General features: G+C 44.1%; 1 protein-coding gene across 4 annotated transcripts in view; it reads right to left on the reverse strand.

The window, feature by feature from the left end:
• Window positions 1-16,109, reverse strand: part of GRID1 (glutamate ionotropic receptor delta type subunit 1) — a 545,174-nt gene that overhangs the window by 170,505 nt on the left and 358,560 nt on the right. The window lies entirely within an intron of this gene.

Here is a 16,109-nt window from a genome sequence, read left to right on the forward strand (position 1 = left end):
TGAGCAACTAAACAGACATTTCTTTCTGAAGTGCATCTCAGTTCAACATAGGAATATTTTTAATCTATCTGCCATACATACTTAAATGAAAGATTTACTCTTTGGTTTTGCATACCCAGTAAATAATCATTTTACTCCTGTTTTCCATTTATCATTTTGCCAAAAAATACTTCTCTTTCCGTTTCTGACACAATATGTGATGATATGTATGTCTCTCCAATCAGCAGGTCGACTGCAAGAAAATATGCAGCTCTGGGAAAAATAATGTGTTTTAAAGGATGCTGTTATCCTAAGAATCACCAGATTATCATCATAATTCATCATTTTATGGAACTTTTCCTAAGCCTCAAATATTTAGAAAAAGCCAGTAGGGGAAGTCACACTGTTATCAGCCCCCAGTATCACCTAGGAACTACCGCACTTGACTGCTCCTGAGCATTGTCCCACCGAGGCCGACCTAACCTCCCCTGCTGCCCACGCTGCGGACCCATCGCTTCCCCGCCGTGCCCCTCCAGACTGCTCTTGCACAGGCGGTGAAGGCCGGGCACGCCTGGCTGGGACCCGGCACGCCGTGGTGATCGGGAAGTGGGCATGGACACATTCGCACCGTGAGGTCAGGGACCGACTTGCTGTCTCTGCCTCAGCCAACTCCTCAAATCCCCTTGCCGTCACCCAAACCTGGAAAGCGGGTAGGGCCTGACTATGGGAGGGTGGGGGAGGAACAGGAGAGACATGTCTCCTGCTGTCCCCACCTGAGGAGTGCTCCTGGATGGTCCAGATCAGTCTGAACTGCATCTCTGGTCCGCCTTCAGAGACCACACTGGGAGCGGGAGCAAGACAGCCCTGCTGGCCATGTGGCACCCCGGGCCCCGTGGTCTTCCTAGAGCACGGGAGAGGGAAGAAAGGCTAAGCTGGGGCATGATGATATATGGAGACTAGCAGCTAACAGGCTCTGTGCAGTAGAGCACTTATTTTCTAACCAAATAAAGAGTAGCTGCCTTCGGCTTCCCTGTGACTGTGCGCTTGAGCGGCAGCCACTGCGTGTGCAGAGAAAGCTTCTGCTGGTCTAACTAGGCGGGGACGAAGTGGCCCAGCGAGGCAGCCGCGGGCCGTGCAAGCCGGGGGGAAGAGGGGGGGCTGAGGAACGCCCCTGGCACACAGGGAGCACCCGCCACCGCCACGGGCTGCTGCCATGCTGGTAGAAGCAAGCGGTGCCCGGCAAAGCTGCTCCGAGGCGGGGGGCAGCCCTGTCCGTACCAGCAAGTGCCGTGGCGCTCGCAAAAACCAGCTGGTCCCCAAGCTCCCCACAGGCCCTTCCTACAAAGGCACTCGGCAATGGCCCTGGGCGGTCTTCACAGTGCCGGCGCTGCAAGCTGGCATTGCTGGCATCAGTGTGCCACCACAACTAGAAGACACAGATGCACATTTTCACTATATAAAATTAAATGTCTGCTGTTAAAATTCAAAGTAACGGCATATAAACCCCAGGAAACCTGGGAAAATGGGCCTTATCTGCATCTTCAAGATGCCCATGACATTTTCAGGTCTGTGAGAGCAATGGTAGAATAAAGCAAAGCAGGACTTTGTGTTAAGACCCATTACAGGTCATCATCATGATTTCCCAAAGTCTCGCTGAGCTCTGCACATCACTGAGCAATGAACACTGCACATAAAATGTTTGAATCAAAGCTACGGAGGGCAAATCCCTGCCTTCCAGCCATCATCCCCAAAAGGAGGTGCAATAGATGCACTTCTACACTCACGGTGTGAAATTCTGCATTGGAGCAGATTCTCCTTCCCTGTCTTTCCTGTTTACTAGACAAATTGAAAAAGGCGTTTCCAAAGCACCGTACGTGTGAGGAGGGGGCTCCTCCCAGGAAAGGCCGCTCTCCCCCTCAAGCCCGTGTAATTCGGGCTCGTCGCTCCGCGCGCTCCAGGCGGCACGTGTCGTGCCCAGCGCGGCAAGCTGCACGCTACAGCCCTGCCAGCCACGGCCGCCCGAGCAGCCCCCGCCCCTCCCACGGCCGCCCCGCCGCAACAGCTTCCATCCGTGCGCGTGCGCTTAAATCATTGCCCACTGCCTACGAGCACCCTGACCGCAACTGTACCAGACCCCAGAGCAAATAAAGCGACAGAAGGAAAACGTCTCCGTCTCCCGTGCGTTTAAAGCCCCGTGGCCCCACCGGCACTTCTCCTCTCAGAGGCCCCGGGCTGCCAGCAGTGCCCCCCCCTTGCACCGCACTGCACATGCTCTTTTATAAGTAAAATGTTCTGTTATAAATAAAAAAACCCTCTTTTCTTATTGATAGCCTAAGATAAATACGGAATCAAAACAATAACTTCACTTAAACATGACTACATTAATGCCGCTAGATGGTTACTTTAGTCTTCCTTGCTTGAAAGCCTCGCGGTCCGGCTGATTCTGAACGGAGAGGACCGACTCGAGCAGCGCTGCCCACCGGGCCGCTGCTGGCCTCGAGGCAGCGTTTGAAAAACGAGCCAGGACTGCTGAGTGGCTGACACACGTTATACTAGTGGGGTCCTCCCTGTCTTCAGCTGGCGGATGCATACGAGTGTTTTTCCCTCAAATTTTCTTTTTCAATTCCTGTGGCACGCAGCCAGGCTTGCGCTCTGTGCTCCTTCCCAGGTTGTGCTCGGCAGAAGAGCAGTGCGTAACAAGCCGCGCGCCGCACGGACTGCTTGCGAGGGAGCCACCTTCCCCAGCAAACAGCAGTGGTCAGTAACTAATCCCAAACACAGCTGCCATTAATAAACGCCCCTTCACCATAACACGTTTCCAGCACGAAGTTACCAAGTGCTCTTCTCTGCGAACAAAACTTCAACTCCCTAGCGGCTCATAGTGGAAAATAATGTAGGACAAATGAAACACTGCAGAGGTTTCTTTTAATCCTGATGTTATTAGCCATTTAAATATTAAATCCAAATTTAAAAAGCTAATTCGGAGAGCAGCTCTAGGTTACCTAGGCATCAGGGCGGGAGAGGGGCTGCCACGGCGGGAGCGCAGCCGGGCCCTGCCGGCGCCCTTCCCTGCGCCCGCAGCACGCGAGGGACGCCTCTGCCTCAGCACCTCCGCGTAAGGCAGCATCTTTCAGCGTTGCCTCTGCATCCTGTACCTCATCTAAATCTTGTTAAAGCCAGCAAAAAAGTTAATTTTATTGACTTAAATGATTTTGGATCAAACGCTTTGAAAATATTTGCAGGTCTTGACTATTGAAAACACCCTGGCTAGAGCCAGTAAAAACTGTCTCTGAGTCTTCACAGAAATTAAAGAAATGAAAATGCTTTAGAAAATCCAAGCAAGTACTCATTTAGCTATAGACATTATATATTTTCAGTGTGCTGTGCTAATCAATACCAGCTAATTAGTATACTGAAAAGAAGCAAGTTTACCTAAGGAGAAGCAGTTTTTCTCTTGCTACCATTTATGACCAGAAATAAGTCAGGAAAAAACAGCTTCTAGCTCTGTAAATACTGGAACGGGATGGAAAAAGCACGGATATCATGGTCATTTCCCATATGATGATAAATGAAGCTATTAAGGACTTTTTTCGAAGCACAAGAAGCTACCCAAATGTGCATTTGAATTTACTACTCGTAACATAAGCAAACCTGCTCCATTCTCCAGCAAGCAAGTCGTAAGCAGCACCCACAGAAATTGTACCCGTACCAGCGGCTGCTGCTTGTCTAAATGCCTGTTGCTTACATGATCGACCAAAACGCTTCCATGGAAAAACAAAAAAGCCACCCAAAACAGAGCCCCTCAGCTACGGCTAGGTCTCTGAGTTAATCCAGAAAAGTGGAAATGTCTTCTCCACAATGAAAAGTTAGAGACAAGTCTAGGGGACTTTGGTCTGCACGTCAGTATTTTTCAACAGAGAGTGCCCTAAGTCAGAAGTGGCTTCACACTACACTTTTTTTTTTTAAACAGATTTGGGACCGGATTCACAGTTACAGCTTAGAAGTGAAACGTTTTCCGAGCCGCTTGTAGCCAGCAAAGTGAACAGGACTGGAGAGTTGTGTTTGGAGAGGGATTTTGCGTATTTGCAACCTCGGCAAGGGAGCAGCACGCGGCGGCAGCGGGGGACACAAACCGCACAGCCAGTGCTCAGAGCAGCGCCAGCGGAAGAAATTAAAATAAAATTATTTACAAACAGCCAGGTGGAACCTGCCCCATTTTTAATAGACGCTTTCGCGTGGGACACGTGCAGTGCCTCAGCAGTCCCGGCAAACCTCTATCCACTAAATATTTACAACCGTGTTGCTTTTCTCCAGGACTTTTCTGCTACTAATATTCTCCAACCCGCCCCCCAAAAGATCCTAAACCAAAAAATGGTTAAAAATGAAGAAAGAGGCAATCACGGTACCGCATTATGTCACTCAAACTCCCAGGGAAAGGTCCAGGAAATTTACTGACTTTCAAAATTGTTTTTCCAGGCTTCTCCTAATCACTTAAAAGCCTCCTACCATTAGCCTGTAATTTCTTTCAAAAGTCCCTTTAAAATTTTCCCCATTTCTTTATATTATGATTTTTTGCTTTGTTTGTGTCTTGATATACAAATCCAATTTTACTTACATACGTACACCATGCCTATTACCGGCTGCCACGCTGCAGGTACTGTCGGGCTGCACTTTAAAGTTCAGCCAAGGCAGCCTATCCATACAAATGGGTTTTACAGAATTTGCATAAATCCAGGGGAAAAGGCACCTCCCTTACCGACAGGGCATGATCACACACCACCCACAGGCGTTAACTGCCAGTAAAGCCACGCATTAGATACTCGATTATTTTTTTTAGCCCTATTACTTTTTTGTCTGTGATACAAATCTTCACTCATAAGTCAAATTATCCTGCATATGAATGATTTTTGTGGATTTACAATAGCAGCAACGTAGACGCTGATCTCCTTGAAGACATTCCTAATAAATTTCTTCTATTTTAACACTGCTTGTCATGCCCTTCTTCAGCTTTGAATGTAAGTTTATTTCTTTCATATCCTGCTATGAATTCCTGTAAATTAAATTTATTAAAAGAAAATCTGTATTGGCCGCAAGATTCACATATATTTTGCCACAGACAGGCCATGTATGCATCACTTTCCAAAATATTTGCATATAAATGAAATATTTGAAGATACAGTCTTCTATATGACAGCAGAATTTAAAATGCCTTGCCTCCATTAAGGCAAAACGGTAATTTTCCACCACCGCTGTAACTGCACCAATCATTTAACAGTTTGTTAATTTTTAAAATCTCCATCACAGAATGCCCTTTCATTAAAATGCGGGCAATTAAAATAGTTTATTGGAGAGCACTACTGTATACCCCGGTGGGAAGCTGCCAGGTTTTTTTTTACAGTTGTTTATTCTGCACAAATCATTCCAAAGCAGCTGGAAAATCACCCGTGATCCCACTGCTGCCCTGGGACAGGGAGCCTTCATGGGCGCCGGCGCGGGCAGGCCGTGCCGCATGCATGTTAAACTGCTCTTCAAAACAGTTATGAGCAGATGCAAAACGCTGCCAATGCACTATTAGTTCTGTTGCCCAAGTCTACAAATATTCCATTTTTTTTATCACAAGGCTGCTAGCTCTCCAAAGGTTTCCAAAGATATTTGCCATCTGACAGATTTGCACAACTGATTAAATAAATCACAAAGTTTTCAGGTTGCCCCTGCTATCAACCCAATGTGCTTTAACACAAATACTGAGGGTAATAAACTATATAGGCATCTAAAAGATATCTCCACTTTGCTGATTTGACAGAGCCAAGCAATCTATCCCAACCTCAGTGGAGCCTCCCAAGAAATTTCCGAGGAGAAAGATGTTCCAGTTCGAAAACTCCCTGCCGCAGAAGGATTTCTGGAAAAACGTTCTGGACACGATTCGAACAACGACAACTTTGGAAGCAAATTTATACCTGAGAGCCTCAATTTCAAGCCTGTCAATTCTGCATTATAACTGTAAGACTCGGAGTGTCTGATGAGGAAAAGTCAGTAGGAGACTGACTGCAGCCTGCCACCACTTGCCCGTGCAGGCGGGCACGCGGCCACGCCAGCCCCCGCTGCCACGGGAAGAAGGGGGCCACCACCAGCCACTGCCCACTGCCCACGAGGTCCGTGCGGTGCCGTCAGTTTAGCACAGCTGTCACAAAATGACATAATATTTTTGTACGTACTGTTTTATACCTGAACGCATGTAACAGCACATTCTACGATTAGTTACTATTCGACCAAGTAATTCACAATATCATACAGTACCATCCGGGCAACAGCACCTGAAGTATTTTGCTTTGAGAACACTTTTTTCCAAATGCCAAGCACTGATGAAAGGGATCATGCGGACAGTGGCATTACTCAGGACTTCTGTCACTGCTGTTACACGTGGATCATAAGGGACAAAACTTCTGAAGACGACAAAGAATGAAAATTACTGCAGAGTATTAAGGAGGGATGGAGCAGATGAACACAGGTATAGAGGTAGCAGCAGCAGCTCATGCTGGTGAGTCGGAAGCACAGGTGCAATAGCATCAGGAAAGAGGAAATACTAGTTTAGTTATCAAGGCACTGTTTTCATTTTCTAATGTTGAAGAAATACCAGGACTGAGGCTCCTTGGAAACTTTGGTTTGAACCCTTCCTTAGGGAGTTGGGTATCCTTGTGAAATTGTGATCATGTAAATATTGAGAGGCTACAGTGAACTTCTAGCCCTCAGTAACATTCAAGCCCTTGGTAACAGAAAACAGGACAGTTTATCACTGAAGTGAGTAACAACCATCTCAATAAAGAATACTGTGATAGAAGACAAGTACAAAACAGTTTTCCCATCCCAGGAAAATATTTAAATTTCAGAATGTACCCAGTCCTGGGTTAATTCAAACCTTTAGGCATGGTTTATTATTTTTATATATATATAAAAATATATATTTATACAGTGTGTGTATATATATCGTGTATATATACATGCACATACTTCCTATGCATTGAGTTACAACTACTAAAAGGACAATTGATTCAAGCAAAATATTTTCTATTTGGGAAGTTTTAACACAAACATGTTGACATTCTAAATAGAAATCCAAAAATTGTCGTAGGTCCTTTAAGTGAATTTTATCTGTTAGACTGTCTACATTAAGTATTTCTAGCATCAGCAAATGTATATGAAGACGACTAGATTTTTTTTTCAATCTGTTTTGGTTTGGAAAGGTGGTCTCAAATTTTAATTCTAATCCTGCTCTGTGGCATAACCACAACGGGGAAGCGTTGCTTCCCAGACCACGTGCAGATGCAGGTGAGATTTACTGGATTTTCCATGATGTGGAGCAGAAAACACCTCCTAGGGTCGCGTGAGATTTGTATCATCAAGTGGGAACTCAAAATCTGGACGTTAGCCCTGATGGAGCTTCTAATTCAACATATAAAACATACCTGAATCCGAAAATAACCTGCGTGTCCAACACGAAGGTGCAAGTTTCAGTGCGATGTGCTGGGAATTCAGGCACGATTACCTGCTGCGTTTAATGTGAAGCTCTACCTGGGGAAATCCCATGGACTGTAAACTGTGCAGCACTTCAGCACTCAAGTTTGCTAAATTCTCCAGTAGCCTAAGAATAACCTTAGCTTGGACTTTATGGTTATCTCTTGAATTACCGTATCAAAACGTGAGCTCCTACCTCAGCTACACAGAGCCAACTGCCACAAAGGGAAATTCTTCACCAGAAACGTCTGTGGGGAGCAAAGTCAAGCACGAATATAGCAAACAGTCAAAGCGAGCTGCCTTTTTTTCCCTGCCCCACGTTCGGGCAAAATTCCTTGGCTTTCGTAGGGGTCAGCAAACAAATCAGATCTAAATCAGATTTTCATGAACGTGACCTTAAAAGCTAAAACACACTAAACATAGCTTCTTTCGTGACTCTTGTTCTAAAGACAAGTGACATTTATGTTGCACATCAAGTTTGCTTTAAGTGTTTTAATACTATTTATTAAAGCTTCAACCTAAGGAATTTTCACAATTTTAAAAACAATTTTCTAAAACTTTTATGCAAGTTCAGCAGCAAAAACATGGAATTCTTGCAGCTAGCAATGATTTGTGGTCACGGCTGCAGTGGCTCTTGAGACGACATTCTCAGATTTTCTTCCTTTGTTTTGGTGGAAGAAGAAAAGGAGAAATCATTTGAATAATGTTTAAAAGCCACTGAGTCAGTAAGCTTTTCTTTTCTATCTATGCTGGTGGTCTCCTGTTTCTCTACAGATGAAATAACTATGGCATTTCTGCCGAAGAGAGGCTGCTAGGGAATGCCAGCAATCTAACAAGGCAAGATGAAATTGTAAGGGAAATACCCCTCCAGAGCTCTGTAGTTCATTAAAGCTGAGGCATTCTAGCTATCAAAAATGAGCAGGTTTTCATAAACAGACATAAAACCAGACTTCAAGACAGGGAACTGCTATAGGCACTTTAACAACACTGTAAAAAGTAAAAATTCAAACAAAAAAGGACAATAAAAAAATCCCAAACCCTATCAATACTGGCACTGTTTTAAGAAAGATACTTCATGCAAATCTTTAAAGCACCGTCACGTGAATGGTGCATTACATGCTTTGTAAATGGAGCGGGCCCACCATTATCCAAAATATTTCTTTTCAATTAGCTATCAAGGAAGAACAAGAAAAGTAAGTTAGACCTTCAGTGTCAAAATGGGCCAATTTTTAGGTATGTTTTGATAATGCATGGAAATCTGTGAAGTTTGTTCCACAGACGTGATTTGCTCGCCGTTGCAAAATCACTGAACTTCAAGACTGAAAAGCGCTGTTATCCTATTTCCTCTGGCTCTGCACCCCCCCACCTCCCCGCCGCAGGACCCTGGCTGGTGCTTTGCCAGCTCTACTTACAGGAGCCTCGAGCAAGCGGGTTTCTGATACTTCCCTAAAAGGACTGTTTGAGAACCTAATACTTCTCTGCCATAAAGTTCTCTTGCCATTCAGTTTAATTTCCTCCTTTCTTATTTTCATCCTATGGGAATAGTTCACTGACCTCAATATAGATCTATATATGCTTACATTTAAACACCAGCTTAAAATCCTGGCACAAAATGGCTTTGCATACGGAGCAAAATAAGATAATGAAACAAACCCGTATGTGGGGAAAAAATTGCTGGGTTAAAGACCAGTTCCCTGCACTGGCATAGATATAGTGCAGGTGTATACAGAGATAAAAATGCTTCTGTATTTAGCCTTGAAGAGTGAACATACTCATTACATCAAAAGACAGAGAAATGAACTTATCCAATTCCAGCAATAGCACAGAATCTGTATGACACACTGGACAACTCTTTAAATTTCTGCTTCAGTTCCCTTTGGAAAACAGATACTACTTCCTTAACCAGCAATTACTATGTGCGTAGATACATGAGTTACTCATGAGGAGCTCAGATACTGTGGTAAATACTGCATTCAGGAATAATACAGATCTTTGAGGAGATTGCATAGAATATTCTTATTCACTCTATTTACAAACTCGCACAAAATACTGGACTGTAACTTTGCAAGTTTGAGATCTTCTGTTCCACACTCACGCACTGATCTATAGTGCTCATGCAAAACCATGCTTTATTTATTATTCATTTCAATAAGAAAACTGTTTTAGCTATTTAATTATGGTTATTGCTTTTAGCAGGACTTACTGAATAATTTGATTACAGGAAAGAAAACATTGCCATTTAATCAACAGTGAAAGTCGAGCAGCAGATGGGGAGAACGAACAGAAGGCGTTAGTGAAAGCCGTAACAGCAAAAACCCACCACCGCGGCATTTCACACTTTGGCACTCACACTCTAGGGAGAGAGCCTGTGCAACGCTCAAGTTACATTTACTCCTGTGATTAGACGGAAAATACAACAGGCTGCTTAATTAATTTTAAATGCTTTATATACCAAAAATCAGAAACAAGTTATTATGTAAAAGTCTACTTTACACAAGCTTCTTGCAGGATATATGGAACTTTTTCTCTTTCTAGAAATACATCCAAATATTTGTCAGAAAACAAATTAGCTACACGCTCCTGAACTTGCATGTAACACTTGCGCTGGGCATAATGCTCCAGCCATGTGGTAACAGCTCTTGTGAGACACTATAGTCCCATCACCTGAGCTCGCGAATCCAGATCTCTCAGCACCAGAACAAAGGACGGACTGCAGCTATTTCTTCTCAAACCAACTTATCTCTGTGAAGGCTGCCACATTTTCCCCTGGAGCAGAAACACGCAACACTCATTTATCAAATAACAGGAACTTCCTGGGCACAAACGTGCCAAAACACGCGGAGCGCTAGAGAACGGAGACCTCTGCCTCCTCTGTGCCGGGGCGCGTGGAAACTGGCCTATCTACATCAGCGTGCACATACGATAATATCCAAACATACACAAATGAGCAAAGCGGAAGGTTCATATTCAATGACCTGAGCACACGTGATTAAAACATAAGCTGGAAATCACTTATTCGGCATTATGATGATTAATGATTTTGGCCTGTTGCTACAGTATTGCAGCAGCCCTGAGAAATGCTGTAATTACTTCTTTTGAAGAATAAAGTTAAAAGACTCATTACTAAAGGGCAGTGTATTCAGTCTGGTGGCTAATTAGGACTCTTAGTGAACAGTTTCATTAAATTTCTAAACACAGTTCTTGAACTTGAATGTTTCTCATTTCTATAGTTACAAAGTAAATCACAATTAATAAATTGACTAACCCACGTTACTTAAAAATTCATCATTTAAAATTTTCACAAACCTCCCAATCTCTGCACACTCAAAACTCAAGGAAATTATGAAAATTAGATAGAAGAGATCAAGTAGGTCTCTCAATTCTCCCTTTGCCAGTACTACAGGCTTATATCCAGTCTAATTTCCTGTGTCCCAAGTGACATGACTTCCACGATTTAGTTTTCAGCCTAACAGACCTCCCCACCTATTTGATAGTATAATAGGCCTCACCCTTCAAAAGCTTTCCTCCGTATCTTCTCCTCTGTCTACCAGCCAAAAACGCTGTGGTAGGTCTTAGGGCAAAAAATTTAAACCGCATTTCAAATTCAGCATCTGCTGTATATGTAAGTGAATACAAATATTTCCACAAGCCAAACGTAAGTGCCCGAAGTAGAGAAGAAAAGGAAAATCCTCTCCATTAATGCAGAACTCGCGCACATACACAACAGCCACTTTTTTAACAAGCATCGCCGCTCTGTGCAGACAACCCGCCCATTAGCCATCAACTTGTTGCATGCTGACATAGTCTTTGGCACCTCAATTTTGCTTAAATAGTATGTTAGAGGTAATGGCACCACTTAGAATTAAAAAAGGGAGGTTGGATAGATAGATCATTATTCCTAAAAGTCAGCTCTATAATCAAGCGCTGGCTCAGAGCCTTTAAGACCCTCACGGAAAGGGAGGATGGCACAAGCAAGGAGCATGCATTTGATAGCACTTCAGCTTGGTGTGGGACACGGCAGAGGCAAGCACTCAAAGCTCAGAATAGCGCATTATCTCCCCATCCCTGTAATTTTTGTATTAACTACCTTCGCCAAGATACATTTCCCAAAGAGTGAAAAAGGCACGAGATAATCTCTTCAATTCGTACTAGTAACAGGCTAATTGCTCTTTTCTTTCTTCTATCGTATAAATACATATAACAATTTTAAAAAGCAGTAATAGGCAAAAGGGTTTTTTTTTTTTAAAGACCAAAGTGTTAAGTAACCACCTGAAAAAAAATCCTTCTAATTTTACCAAACTCCTCAAAGATAATTGCAGCATTAGAATAATGGTCGGAAAGTACTTTTCCTCAGAAAAGCCTGTGTCCCGAAGCCGATTAGAGTCCCCAGGTAGAATTTATGGGCTTTGCATCTTTTTGCTTGGTTACTTAGGCTGCTTACAGGTAATTTTTTTTTTTAAAAAAAGTTTGAAGAAAACCCATCAGTCACTTACAACCAGGCATGGAAAACTTTAGAGGACAGGAGAAGGACGGCAAGAGAGATTCATTTTGTTTTCCATTTTTTTTCATTTGTCAGAATGACTTGACATTAAGTAGAAAAAGCACTAGCCAAACAGTAACAGGAGAGTGAAAAGGAGAACACATCCCAGTCCAGAAGTTCCCAACAGGTTGGGGAGCGCTGAACACGCCATCCATTACGAGAGACACTACCGGTCAGCTGCACGGCCCGACTGAAATCGCCTTGCTTGGGCTAGACGGGGGAGCTGGAAAGGACCCAACGCGGTGGGTGTCCATCGGGCCACCAGCTTCCCTCGGATTCAGTGCCGATGCTGCAGGTCAGATCCAGCGGGAGTTCATCAAGGGCTGCTGGACCAGGCTGGTCTCCGCCAGCTGCCAGGAAGAAACATGCATACACTGCTGCAAGTGGAAGTCGTATGGTCCCGAGCAAATTCCAGAGTAAGTTCTTCTAGTGTATAAATGATGATTACATTGATTTATTCCTGTTCAGTCCAGCCTGTCAAACATCTTTGAATCCTTTTAGAAATGTTACCTAAATAGAAGGTATTATTCAAAGTATGTATGTCGTCCTGGAGCTCCGATTAGTAAAATTGAATCTAAACAATACAAGTTAATTTCATTTCTGCAGTTTAGATCCCTGAAGTGCTGGAAAAGGAGTGCAGGCTTCTTTCCTGAGCAATCATTTCAGCTGACAAGCATTTCCTGATTGACAGAACATTTTCAAAAGGCAGATGAAATAAAAAAAAAAAAAAAAGCACAATTCCTGGTCCCAGCAAGAGATAAAACTGAATAAGAATCAAATTTAAAAGTATTAACTCATGTAGGGAAATACATGCATTCAATTGTGTCTGAATTTATTATACTTGTATGAAACTGGTCAATCCTTGCTAAAACTGTTTTCCACCAGAAGATGCTGTTGGAGTGAAATATTTCAACTTTTACAATCAACTAAAAACCAACTGATTGCCTTCCCTCACACTTTCTTGTATCATTCATACTATTCATCTAAGATATCAGATCATGTTTGCACGAAGAGAAGTTTTACATATTGTACTTCATTATAAAATGTCAACTTCATGCAAATTTAACATTTCTGCAATAGCACTTTGATGTTCCAAAAATTGTTTTAAAAGTTGAATTTTGTTCCACTTTGAAAGTAAACATATATTGAAACAAAAGAATTGATGAGACCCCAAACCCTTATCTCCACCAGGCCTACAACGCCGTCCCACGCAGTAGTCTCATTTGGCAGCTGGGGAGGTACGGGCTGGATGAACCGACTGTTTGGCAGGCTGGAAACGTGCTCAGCCACCAGGTTCAGAGGCAGTGGTCGGTGGTTCATCACGGACTGACCGCGGTCGGTAGCGGGCAGAGTATCCCAGAGGCTGCTTCCAGCACTTGCATTTCAACGTCTTCCTCAGCACCCCGGGCGATGAGACAGAGTGCACCCTGCGCAGGTTTGCAGGGGCACTAAACAGCAGGGAGTGCCTGCCCCGATGCCTGGCAGTGCTTCAAGCCCCGGCACCCTCAGTAATCCCAGGCCTAGACCAACCCAGACACCATAAGGCTCAATAAGGAAAAGCACAAAGGTCTTCTCTCGGTGCATGCCTTGGCACAGGCAGGGACTGGTTGGGTAGTGGTCCTCCTGGAAAGGACCTGGACATCATAGTGGGGGGGCAGGTTAAACAACTAATTCAGTATAATCAGTATTACGTGAGAACGCTTTGTGCATGGGCCAAAGAAGACCAAGAGACTCTCGATAACAGACGAGGAATTACAAGGAAAGGCACACAAAATTTGGTTTACCTCCGCAGGAAGGAAACAACACCGCTGAAAAAGGATTAAATCTTTTGCATATTAAGGAGTGGACAAAGGTGCCTGCTTCTGCTCTGCCTCCTCTTTCCCTGTCAGGTGCTCTGTGAAAACCAGTGCTTGCTCCTGGGTACCCAGCCCAGCTGTAGCCATGCATCCAGGCAGCCCCACTGAGGCGGGACTGCATTTCCTCCTGCTAAATTAGTGCAGTTTGTTAAATTTAGTATCAAGTTTCAATTTGCTTTTGAAACATAATCTTGGAAAACTATCTGGAAGGCAGAGAGCAATTATGATTTGACTATCAATGACTATAGTTAATATTAATACTTTGTATTTTCAAAACTGGTGGGCAGGGATTAAGTCAGTAATACTAAAGTCACTTGTATTGATAATCCTCTCCCAAGAGCAGCTCCCAAGATGAGCTAGGCTGTCAGTGTTGCATCCAAATCAGGTGAATGCGTGTTCTTGATTTTGGGTTTAATGCCCAGCCGGAGTTAATGTGAAGCCTCTAAAAATCTCAGTGGTGGGGTGGCTCTTACAGGACTTGGGTAGTGTCACAGGGTGAAACTGGGGTACCACGAAGAAAGCCCAGCACCTGCTGTGGAGTGATGGAGCAGAATCACATTATCAGGCAATCAGGAGCTGTGGGCAAGGGTAAGAGCAAAGAGTAAATAAAAACCTACATCTCCTACCCATCAGGATCAGACTTCTGGAGGAAAAGAGAAAAACACTCCATAGAGACTAAAAAGGTAGCCCAGGAGCAGGTCCTAGGCTGTGAGGTTCACCTGAAGAGAATACACCCCACGTTCTTCAACCAAAGCCTCCGGGTTTCCCTGACAGGAAGGAAGTTCACTCCTGGGAATGATATACGAAAGGAGAAAACTCTATACAGAGACAAAAGGGCTGTTGTCAGCCCTGAAGAAGACAACAGTCTGAATCAAGAGGCTGAATCTCCAGTGAGGAGCACAGGGTACAGCTTAAAGCAGGCCCCAAAATAGTTGATCTAATTACTGTAGGTGCCTAGCAGAAGAATGGGGGAGTTTCAGCACGTGAAAGATAAGAGCTGGATGACAGAGTAACAAGTGGATGTCTGAGATCCATCAAAGCCTAACAAAGATCTGAACAAGACGCCCGTGGATTACAGAGAGAAGGATGTGCAGATGGAGCAGTATCTAAAGATGATATTCAAAGGCGTCATGAATGAAACAGCGCTGTTCTTCCACGTGTACTTAGTGCACAGAGAAAGTAATTAACCAGATAAAAAGCACCTGAAGAATGGGCAATTGACAGTGACACACACCACAAAGCTACAATGAATAAAGAGAAGTCACAAGTTGGTTTCCTTGGATTCGGGCAGCTAGAGAGTGGGACAGCACTGGGTACCGGCTAACCTCCGTAGGCAGGGCGATACCACCCTGCCCTGAAAAATGAACCCTGGGGATCAAAGGGGAGCCTGTGCTGTCCCAGGAGAGTTGGAGCAGGGAGCTCCAAGCTGGCACGGCTCGGTTACATGGGGATAACCCAATCTGGGTCTTGCAAAGCAAGGCCTCCATCCATCAACTGCTCCATCAAGCCACCAGGGACCCTCTGTAGTGCCTTCCGCAATACAGTGGACATGCACCAAGCTCACTGCCAGGCCATGGCAGAGAGGTTGCCTACATGACGTGTTCAAAATGACTTAAACTAACACTAGAATTAAGCTACCGAGAAATGCAGGTATGAGGGCATGAGAGCACAGGCCTAGCCCGGTTTTGAACTTAATCTGAAAACAGAACATTGCACCAGTTCAGTTCCAAGAGTCTCAAACACAAACCCACTTTCCCCATTCACCCCAAATTCCAGCAAGTAAAAATCATCAGTTTCCCATGCCATAATGATACGCTCGCGCTCTGAGATGTTGGTATTTCCCCTAGAAGCACGCTCGTATTAACGCAGTCCAAGAGGGTAATGTCAGGCAATACCATCTCAGGACCTTAACTAATTTGGGCTTTTCTCTTTTCTATAAGTACTAGAATTCTTCAAACAATAGAAATTGGCCTAAATTACCCGGTAGCTTCCCTGTTACCACTCTAACTGGTTTTGGTTATAGCCGGGTATATCTGCTGTAGCCTTTTAAGAACCATATTTCAGACAACTGTAACATATTCAGTCTCCATTATTACTATGAAATAATATATGGTACTTTGTCTCTTTGTACTTTGACTTCACCGGAAAAATAGTACTTTAATATCTACACAGTAAGTCTCACTCCTGGGAGATAATTCTAGCAACGCGGATTGCCTCTGCGG

The sequence above is a fragment of the Dromaius novaehollandiae genome, chromosome 6, assembly GCF_036370855.1.
Source record: "Dromaius novaehollandiae isolate bDroNov1 chromosome 6, bDroNov1.hap1, whole genome shotgun sequence".
NCBI lineage: Eukaryota > Metazoa > Chordata > Aves > Casuariiformes > Dromaiidae > Dromaius > Dromaius novaehollandiae.